This window comes from Malurus melanocephalus, unplaced genomic scaffold (genome assembly GCF_030028575.1).
Source record: "Malurus melanocephalus ecotype Western Australia unplaced genomic scaffold, MMel_1.1 scaffold_653, whole genome shotgun sequence".
Classification (NCBI taxonomy): Eukaryota; Metazoa; Chordata; class Aves; order Passeriformes; family Maluridae; genus Malurus; species Malurus melanocephalus.
Window position 1 is genome coordinate 143,482 of NW_026623885.1, and position 10,315 is coordinate 153,796.

Consider the following 10,315-nt stretch of genomic DNA (forward strand, 5'->3'; position numbering starts at 1 on the left):
TCTGACAGGCAGTGTTGAGGCAAACCAAGATTAAAATGGTTCCTCACATCAATAATAATACATTGGGTGAAAATACAGGAATGACATAAAAAGTTCTCAAATACTTATGCTGTGCAGTGCATCAAATCCCTCGTGTTTTTCAGTCTCACAGAACAAAAGCCAAGAAGGTCTACTCTGAAATGACAGAATATCTCATCTGCTCAATAAAAGGCAAAAGTTTCAATTATTAATTATTTCAAAAGATCTGTCATGGGCATGCTACAAGCACAGAACATTGGAATCCACAAGAGCAAGAAAAATTACTGAGAAGGAAATGTCTGGAAAAATCGTTGGGAGAACAAGATCCCATGCTGAAGTAAGAGACAAAATCCCCAACATCCTCTCTAAACTCATATMTGATGACAGTACAAACCAAGTGCATGACAAAGATGTTCTGGGCACATGTAAATGTACACTGAAGTCCTTACAGGTCTTGTCCACAGCACACTGCATTTATCCTCTGCCTACATGACAAGTGGTACAAGTCATGGATCTTTCTGTAAGAATAAAATAGTYTCAATCTGGTTTAAATACAGTAGCTGAAGGATGAATTTCTGTCCTTCCCCCCATTTCATAGGGTTTTTCACACTCCATTTTGAGTGACCTTGTTCAGTGAACAGATGGTATGTCAATGTACTTTCATTGAAACTACTTGGAAAACAGAAGGCTGCCCCATGCATTTTTTTTACCACATCCTCTACATCAACTGTTGTTTTCACCTCTGAGCTATTAACATGCTTTTTTTTTTTTTTAAATTTCAGATGCCAGTATCACACCTATAAAAATATTCAGGAAGGACAAGCAAGTAGTGACAGGTATACACTTAGAACTTTTATTCTGTCAAATTCATTCCAACAACAGTAGATTTCCAGAATCAATATTGACTGACAGCCAGTCCTTCTAAGGATCAGCATCCCCATGAATCAAATCTACTTCATATCACATTGCACCTACACAGACAACATAAGGAAAACAAAACCCTGAGACCTTCAATTAGGAATATCTATGATTGATGTTGCTAAGCTCACTGTACATACAAATATACTTGCTGAATAATTGGTACTTAACATACTTCCCAATTTCCAGGGGAATGCAGCAACTTTAACCAATCCATCTACCTGTTTGCCAGACTGATAATACCAGCCTCTTCACAAGAAAAGAGGTATTTCTCCATTCTCAGCTAGAGAAGATATCAAGTCTCAATCAGAGCAAGGAYATTTCATGCCTGTAAATACTTCGTGCTTATCTCTAGCGATGAGAACAAGATTCTGACCTTGAATTAATGTCATCAGTTATCAGCCAGTGGCAGCATACCCATTTGCTCTGTGATTTTGTGCAAAAAGACACATTATTGTATGACCTGAATGCTTGAGAATGTCTGCTGCTCTTGGACTAAATGCAACCAAGAACCCTCGCTGGAGATGGCAGTGGGATGAAACTTCATCTTCCAAATCACTCAGTATTTCCCTCCAGTGTCCAGCTTTTCCCTGCAGTGTCCTAGGAACTTCAATTTGCTACACACCTTTCTGTGTGACTCTTCTAAAACATGTAGGAGTGTCAATATTCAACATAATTTGGAACACTCAGCATCTATGCATGAACACCATCTGGATCTCAATTTCACATTCAGTTAGGGTATTGCCAAGCTCTGTGCAGAATTCCTAAAGCCAAGGTCTTGCTGCAGCAAGTGCAAAATTAGGTATTCAGCACAAGATGTGCAGAGACTGAGTCAAGCCTAATCCAGCTGACTGTAGGATGATTTGAACTCCTGTCTCTCCTCTGGGCCTGAAACGAGGGCTTCAAGCATCCCACCATGGCTGTAACCTGGTTAGAAATGCAAGACTGAAAACATCTCCTGGATTTTGGATACCAAGCTGCCCTAGTGGCTGTTAATCACACCTTCACGGAAGCCAAGGAGTTCAGGTTTCAGGGGCAGATTTGTCTTGCCTTTGTTCCACGACAAACCACTCTCCAGGCAGGAGTGTGAGCCCCTAACTGTGATCTCCAGAGTCCATCCAGGTGGGTATACCCAGTGGCTCCTTACTGCCATAAGGAGTAATTTCTTTTTGTTGTTGCTGATGCAGCAACAAAAGAATAATCAAGCTTTTTTTGGAACAAAGCTTATTGCAGACTTCAAACCTTGTAAAGCTCAAGGCCAGAATATATATGCTAACATTTTTTCATTACTTTCTTAGTTATTTGTTGAGTAAGAACAGGTGGTTCTTTAACAGCACTCCTCCCTCCTGAGCATCTTGAAGTTTCCCATTTGTACTGATCATTTTAAATAGAAAAGGGAAAAAAAGGGACTAACTGAAAATAAGAGCAAAATCAGTTCATGACTTTTCTGGAAATTATTTTGATTCCTTAATGAGTGAGAAGGATTAAGCACTAGGTTATTAACAACTTTCACCAAGCAATGAAAGTAAGCCTGAGCTTTTATTTAGTCATCCTTGGTATTCAGCCAAAAAAATTGTATGAGTAGCTTCCATTTAATGTTTGGTGCCAATTCTCTGGGTTAGATACAGAAATCTTTCTTTTTAGTGTAGGCAATACAAGTAAAATAAGTTTTTGGAATTTCATCTAAAGAGACAAGTCACTGCACTGAGCCTAATTACGGGCCTTCGCAGCTATATGTCAGGAGGACACTGGATATGTTGAATAAGCAATTCACCCAGTGCTTGCACTGAAAATGAGTAACTTTTTAAAGGCATGGGATAGACTACCTGGTTTTTGCAGCTTTCTAGCCACTTAAGAAGAAAGCAGTGCTATTTGTTATTTTAAGCACTGTCTCATTTCAGACAACTGCTAACTATGTTAGCAAGCTGCAGTGCAGGCATATGCAGAGGTTTCACACATTTACTAGGGGCCACAGAGCCTTGATAATTATTTTCACTTTTCACCTGCTGAACCAGAGTAGCTGAAAGAGATTAATTTCTTGCCATAACTAAATTCCTAAAGGAACCAGAAGCCTCTGGTTGCACACACTGCAGCTCAGATATAGCATCTCATTCATATACTCTGGAAGGTTTTTGAGAATAAGAACATCACTGTCACTTAGATATGTTATTTACATCTGCAAGTCAACTAGCAGCATTAACACCCTTGGAGATAAATCCTATAGTGGTATATCACAGCAGACATTTCATTTGTTCATTTTCACTGTTTCAACATACAGCTTAATGTAAAGAGAGCCTTTGTAGTCAGTCAGACAGCACATTTCAAAGCAAAGTACTTTCCACACTATGAAATTCCACTGTGTAATTCCAATGTGGAACTTGCCACTTCAGAGCACTGAGGTGGCCAAGAGTGCAGCTGAGTTCAAAAGCGACTTTGTGCAGGTGAAGTTCAGAGGCGGCTGCTCAACATGACTGCCTAGATGCAAGTGCTGTCTCAGAAAGTTCCTTGAAGTGCTGGACTTGGGAAGAAAGATCAGGGAAAAGATCACTTTCTGTATATTGTGATTTGATCTACTTCCCTTAATGTTTGCTCCTGCTGGTTGTGACACACGGCTGCTCAGGGCAGACTTCTGGCTTAGTCTGACATGGTCATGCCTGCATTTCCCTATATTCACCAGCACTAGGTATAATTACTGAGCAACATGGATGTTGTACAATTTTGCTCAAGGTAACCTCCCTGAACCTGCTGTCCTTCCTGTGATGGATGGATTGTATGTACATGGGAGTCTTTAATAAAATGGATACTAAGTGTGTTTACAACAAGCTAATTGCAGCCAGTAGACCTGACCAGACTCCATCTAAGTGATTTCCTTCTCTGTCCTTCCTCTGATTTCTTACTATCATCACAGGGCATATGGCAGAGTTATATTTTGGAGAAGGTAATGTTACCTCTGCTTCAAAAACAGGTATTGTTATTGTTTGTATTTTTCTAAAAGAATATAAATAACTGATTTTGACGATCTTTGTAGTAAACCACTGCTCAAAACACACTCCAAAGTCTCCAGGAGAATATCTTATTTCCCATTTGTTTTTTATTAATATATCAAGCTTAAGCACATGATTATTAAGTTTAAAAAAAACAGACAACAGTTCACTTGGAAATTTTACTGGTTGATGAGAAAGGGTATATTCCTGTGACTTTTCGATAGTGTACTGAAGCAAGAAATGTAAAAAGGGAAACAAAAAGAGTAACTGTCTAGAGGGTAGATGGGCTTTCTGGGCTTGTAAACTACTTTGCATCCAGTCCCTCCCACTGCAACTGCTAAACTGTTGTACTAAGTCAGCTACTAAAATGCACCAAATTCCTAGCAGTTCCCCAGCTGATTTGTGGGGCTTACTCTTGAGCAACAATACTTGGTTTTTAGCAAAGACCCATAGCTCCATTCTGTATTGACATTTTAAACCCTATTAGGCTGAGGTTCTATCGTTCATTTCATGGCATTGGTTGACCCCTGCCAAAACAGCCACATTCATACATCAAAGAAGGGGGAAAATATTATTCTTGGCTTACAAACATTGGAGAAATGGAAATGTATTTAGAGAAATCTAAGACACCTTTTGTAATATATGCCACAAAACACATAAGATGGCAATTCTATCCTGTTCTCTAGCCCTGACAAGATCACTACAAATAGGTGTTTTGATTTATTACACTTCCAAGAGCTTCCTTTCATATCAAGGAAGAAATTTGAYAAATCGCAGCTTTCGTGTGCCAACCATAAGCCTTCTATTTTTCTTGAAGTGCATTGTAAGTATAATACTAAATCCTTAAAAATACCAAGAGATTTAGGATCTGCTTCTGGAAGGTGGTAAATGTCTTCATTCCTTTGCAGGTCAAATAAGCTCCTACTATCTATCAAATGTAACGCTGGACCATTGCTTTCTTTAACTGTCATTATTTTAAAGAACATAGTTGTACTGGGCTTCTGATATATAGTCAGCTCTGCTCTATTTCTTATTGGCAATTTATCTGGCTTCCAGACTGACCTCACCACAGCTGGAGTCACATCAGATGGCTCTGTGCAGAAGCAGCTTAGCGCTATTTCATTACCCTAGGGACAGCCATGCACGAGTGCATCTGTATTGCTCCACTCTATAGCCTGGAAACTATGCTTTTGTGTGGAAGCAGCCCAGCCAGTAAACACGGCCCCTCTGCCAGATTGCAATTAGTCCCCAGAAGAACCATTGGAGCTCTCTTTTCTCAGAATTCTCAGAAATAAAATATGGAAAAACAGTAGAGATATCACTGCAAATAAAACAACGGATCTAGGCCATCTCAAAGCAAACTGGCTAATGGCCTTGGGGTAAAAGGGAAGAGCAGGGGCATGGAAAAAAGCAAAGTGACATAAGCAATAGCAGTTCTAAATACTACTTCACCCGTGATTGAAGCAAAGAGGGTTTATTAGCCTGAGAGCTTATTAGTGTGAGTGCAGGGTCAGGTGGCACCAGCTCAGGTTCAACATCCAGACAATACCCTTCTGAAACCAAAACGTCCAGATGRTGTGACACATAGTCACCAGAGGGTTTGTGCAATGTACACGTTGAGTTCAAGACTTCACCCCAAAGTTCAGATGCTCTGAAGCCAACTGAACCAGGCTCCATCACACAGGACAGAGGGACAGAGGCTTGCATAAAGCTACGCTTCAGGGCTCAGTCTTGTCCTTATTAATCCCTGCTGTCTGGGTGAAAAGGACTTTCCACTGTGCCTGTGGGTTTGCATTTCAGTGTGGCATCTACCTCTGCAAATGCTAAATGTGACTAGCACTGGCTTTCAGATTCCACCGTGAGAATCAAGGACCTGTAAATTGGCATTGACATCCCCAAATGCCTAAATGGTCTATTATCACTCCCATTACACAGAGCAAGTGCATTGTGCTGTAATGGCCATGCAAATCTGTTTGTATCAAGTTTAGAACTAGCCATTGACAGTAACTACAGCTGATGGTGATGGGGTAGGTAGCCCAGATTCAGCCCTGGCTGCTGCCCAGTATCTTCCCAGGCAGCAGAAATTGCTAAGATGGAAATCCCATGTCTCCTTCTGCAGATGAGCTGACTTCTGAGGTTTGGTGATGTTTGGTGATCAGAGGCTGTCCTGGTAACAACTTTTTACTTCAGAGGCTGAAGTCTGCCTAAGGTGCTCTTTAACTTCAACTTTGGATCTTATCAGTTCCTTGTCAATGTCTGAGAGCTTCTTCAGTCCTACTGGCAGAAGAGATTTGCCTTTTTGTTTTGTTTTGTTTTGTTTTTGTTTTGTTTTTTTTGTTTGTTTGGGTTTTTTTTGTTTTTTTTTTTTTGTTTTTTTTTTTTTTTTTTTTTTTTTTTTTTTTTTTTTTATTTGTTATGTGTTTTTTTCTGTTTTGGTAGCCCTGTTTTATAGGAGTTGGTACTAGCCAGGCAGTTTTGTTTAAGCATAGCACATATATAAAATGAGGGACCAGTGAGAGCTGCTCTCCTTTCCATAGTGAGTTGATGGGCAGTGAGTCCATATTCTGCGAAAGGACAGTTGTGGCAGCATCTTCTCAGCAGGTGCAACTTTTAAACAAAAACTGATAAAATCTGCAGGTGAGGACGGTTGTCACAGAGAAGATAAGGACTGCTTTATGACAAGAAACATGAAGATCTCCCCTGAGCCTCCGCTCTCCAGGATAAACAACCCCAGCTCCCTAGGCCACTCCTCACAGGATTTGTGCTCTAGACTCTTCACCTTAATTGCCCTTCTCTGGACACTCCAGCCCCTCAGTGTCTTTCTTGTAGTGAACGACCCAGAACTGGACACAGGATTTGAGGTGTGGCCTCACCAGTGCCGAGTACAGGGGAATGATCCCTGCCCTGCTCCTGCTGCCACACTATTGCTGATGCAGGCCAGGGTGCCATTGCCCTTCTTGGCCACCTGAGCACAGATGGCTCGTGTTCAGCTGCTGTCACCAGCACCCCCAGGTCCTTTTCCACCAGGCCATTTCCAGCCACTCTGCCCCCAGCCWGTAGCACTGCATGGGGTTGGTGTGACCCAAGGGTAGGACCGGGCACTTCATCTTGTTGAGCTTCATACAACTGGCCTCAGCCCCTGGATCCAGCCTGTCCAGATCTGTCTGCAAAGCCTTCCCACCCTCCAGCAGATCAACACTYTTGCCCAGCTAARTGTTCTCTGCCAGCCCACTGAGAGTGCACTTGATTCCCTCACTTTGATTCAATAAAAATATTAAACAGGACTGACCCCAAAACTGAGTTCTGGGGAGTGTCACCAGTGACTGGTCACCAGCTGTATGTATCCCCATTCACTACCACTCCCTGAGCATGGCCATCCAGCCAAATTTTTTACCCAGCAAACAGTGCACTTGCCCAAGCTACAGGAAATCATATTCTCCAGGAGAATGCTGTGGGAAATGGTGTCAAAGACTTTAGTAAACTCTAGGTACATAAAATCAACAGCCTTTCTCTCATCTACCATGTGGGTTAGTTTGTCAGAGAATAAGATCAGGTTGGTCAAGCAGGACCTGCCTTCCACACACCCATGATGGCTGGGTCTGACCCACCCCCGGGCTGTCCTGCACATGCTGTATGATGGCACTCCAGATGATCTGCTCTATAAAGATAAAAAATAGCTTTTAGTGAGAAGTGAAGTCTGTTAAAATGAGCAAGAGGTGACCTGCTTATTATTGCCACAGGAAAAAGCAATACTTGAAAGGCCTGGCAGTTTAAGGCAGAAAAGTATAACAGGAATTAATGGCTTGAAACTTAAGTCAGACAAAATCCAATTAGAAATAAGGAAAAAAAATAGTAGGGGCAATGGGATAATATTTAAACTAATAATAGTGGAAATGATGGATTCACAATCTTTTTTTGTCTTCAGATCGATACCACATGCTTCTCTGGAACACAAGCTTTGGCCAAGCAGAAGTCCTTAGGATCAATACAGGGGTAATGAATACAATTTTAATGGCCTGCAATGCACGTGAGGTCAAACCAGAWCTAATGGTCCCTGTGGCTTTATCATAGAGGAACAATCACATCAGATCAAAAAGTACAGGGCAGAGAAGTGAAATAAGTCGGGAACGTGTATGGCAGTCTTTGCCAGGACTGCAGTGCTAAAAAATTAAGGAATGTGGGACTTTCTTTTTTCTGTCATGCCTGTGCATCTGTTGGTTTTGTTCCTCCACTGGAGGATATTTCATTAATAGGTTGTATCACTGACCTTAAATGGTTTTACAGAATTCCCTGGGTAGCACATCTCTAGGGTCACATTGAAACTTCCGTTAAAACAGTTATTATAGTAATTTCTAGGTAAGAGCCTGTTTTTCAAATTTTTGTATTCTGTGTTTTCTCTCAAGAGAAATTTTTAAATTAATAAGGGCAGCAGTTGTCCTGTTTTCAGACAGGAAATCAGGAAGGAAAACCATTCATCTGTGAGAAGATACTTGGCATTCCATTTCACTGCCAGTTCAATAATTAAACTTTCAGGTGGCAGGTCCGTGGTGGAAACTAGCACTGCTGAATCATTCTCCACAATGAAATAACAGCAAATAATCACTAGAGAGCAGTTCTGAATATTTACAGCACAGAATACATTTCTCTTTGAGTTAAACTACTGACAGTTTTATGGAACAACAAATCTTTTCCTGTGAATTTTAGGCAGGAATGGTTCTGTATTGGTGTTTTCTTGACAGTCCACAAAAGAAACAAAGAACTCTAGACTTTAATTTGAATAAATGAGATTGCAGCTGCAGAGATGTGTGGTCTCATGTCTGAATAGCATCCTATGCTGTGAGTTCCTGATTCATCTTAGGATGAGTCAAAACAAGTTATGCAGAGGTACTCAAGCACTTTTCACTAAAGGTAATCAGTTTCTCTCTGCTACAGCAACCAGATGATATAAAAAATTATATAGCAAAATCATTCAAGAACAGACACTCGTGTTTAAATTTATTAGTCCGTTTGCTAACTTATTCCTGCCAGTTGTAGTAAATTACCTGTGGGTATCAAAATAGACATAAAAATCATCTTCGAACATGTTATGATATATGATGGATGCAACAATTAATCTTATCTGATAATCAGCAACCTTCTTTCAGCAGCTACAGCCAGGCAAGGAAATCCAGTGTCATAGCTTTGTTCTGATTAGCTCATAACTTGCTTACCAGTTAAGGTTTGCATTTCACTATCGGATATTTGGGGTTTTTGTTTCTTTCCTTAAACAAAGAAAATGGCTTATTAAATGCATTGCAATACTATGTATTCATCTTATGGAAAAGATTAGCATGGCTTAACAAATATGTTTCCATACAAAAATATATAACAAATAGTGAAGTCTATTTTTATGTTGTATATCTTCATCACATTGTTTAACAGTTTAATATTAATACATTTATCCTGAACATTCTTTTTTTCATATTACAGTAGAGTCATTGTACTGAGGAATCCAAATCAATGTCAATATCTCCCCGGAAAAGCCCTTCTCCAGTCTAAATAAAAATCATTTCCTCAGACTGAACCAGCACCCAGTGTCCCTTCACACCCACCGTGGCTCCCATCTGGTGCTATGTCTCACTTCTCYCACCTCAGTCTATATATGTGACTCACACCCCATGCTGCACTCAGCACCAAAGTGGGCTCCGCACCTCCCTTAAGCACAGGAGTGACACTTCCCTCCCTCCAACACTCCTTTCTTGCTTCTCATCCTCATGCTGAGCTCCACATCTCCTGGGGCTGAATTTAACCCAGCAGATTTCAGCCAGGGCCCTTCAAGCTCTGCTGCCTGGAATACTCTACACATAAACGACAGCAACATTAAATGAAGGCGTCAAACTTGATTCAAATTAGTTCTCCCTTGAGGTCTTGGACAGACCTCAATTAATATTCAGAGGCATCCTTAACCTTCTAAGAAGTCACAAGTCCTGAAGATAAAATAAGGCCCCAGGTCCATCCCAATAGCAAAATTATGGTGTTATAAGCCAGTAACATCCCAAGTAGAAAGTGCCCCATTGCCTACATAACTTGTAATGATATTGACAGGTATTTGGACTTAGGTCTCGCAAGTCTACAGCCAGCCTACAGATATTCCAATTAATGGCTTGCAATTGCCAGCATTTCTAAGGCCAGATTCAATCACTGTAATAATCAAATGATCTTTCACATGCCRTAGTATTTCAGCAAGTGACTCAAACATTAAGGTCCTAAGCACCATTAAGGTCTTAACCAGAAAGTTTCTGTGCTAGAGCTGCAAATGCAGCTAGTCCTATTAARCTAACACAATATGTAATACCTGACAATAGATGTTGTTAATTGGCAGCAGATACAAAAATGCCTGTGACAGATGTAAGACA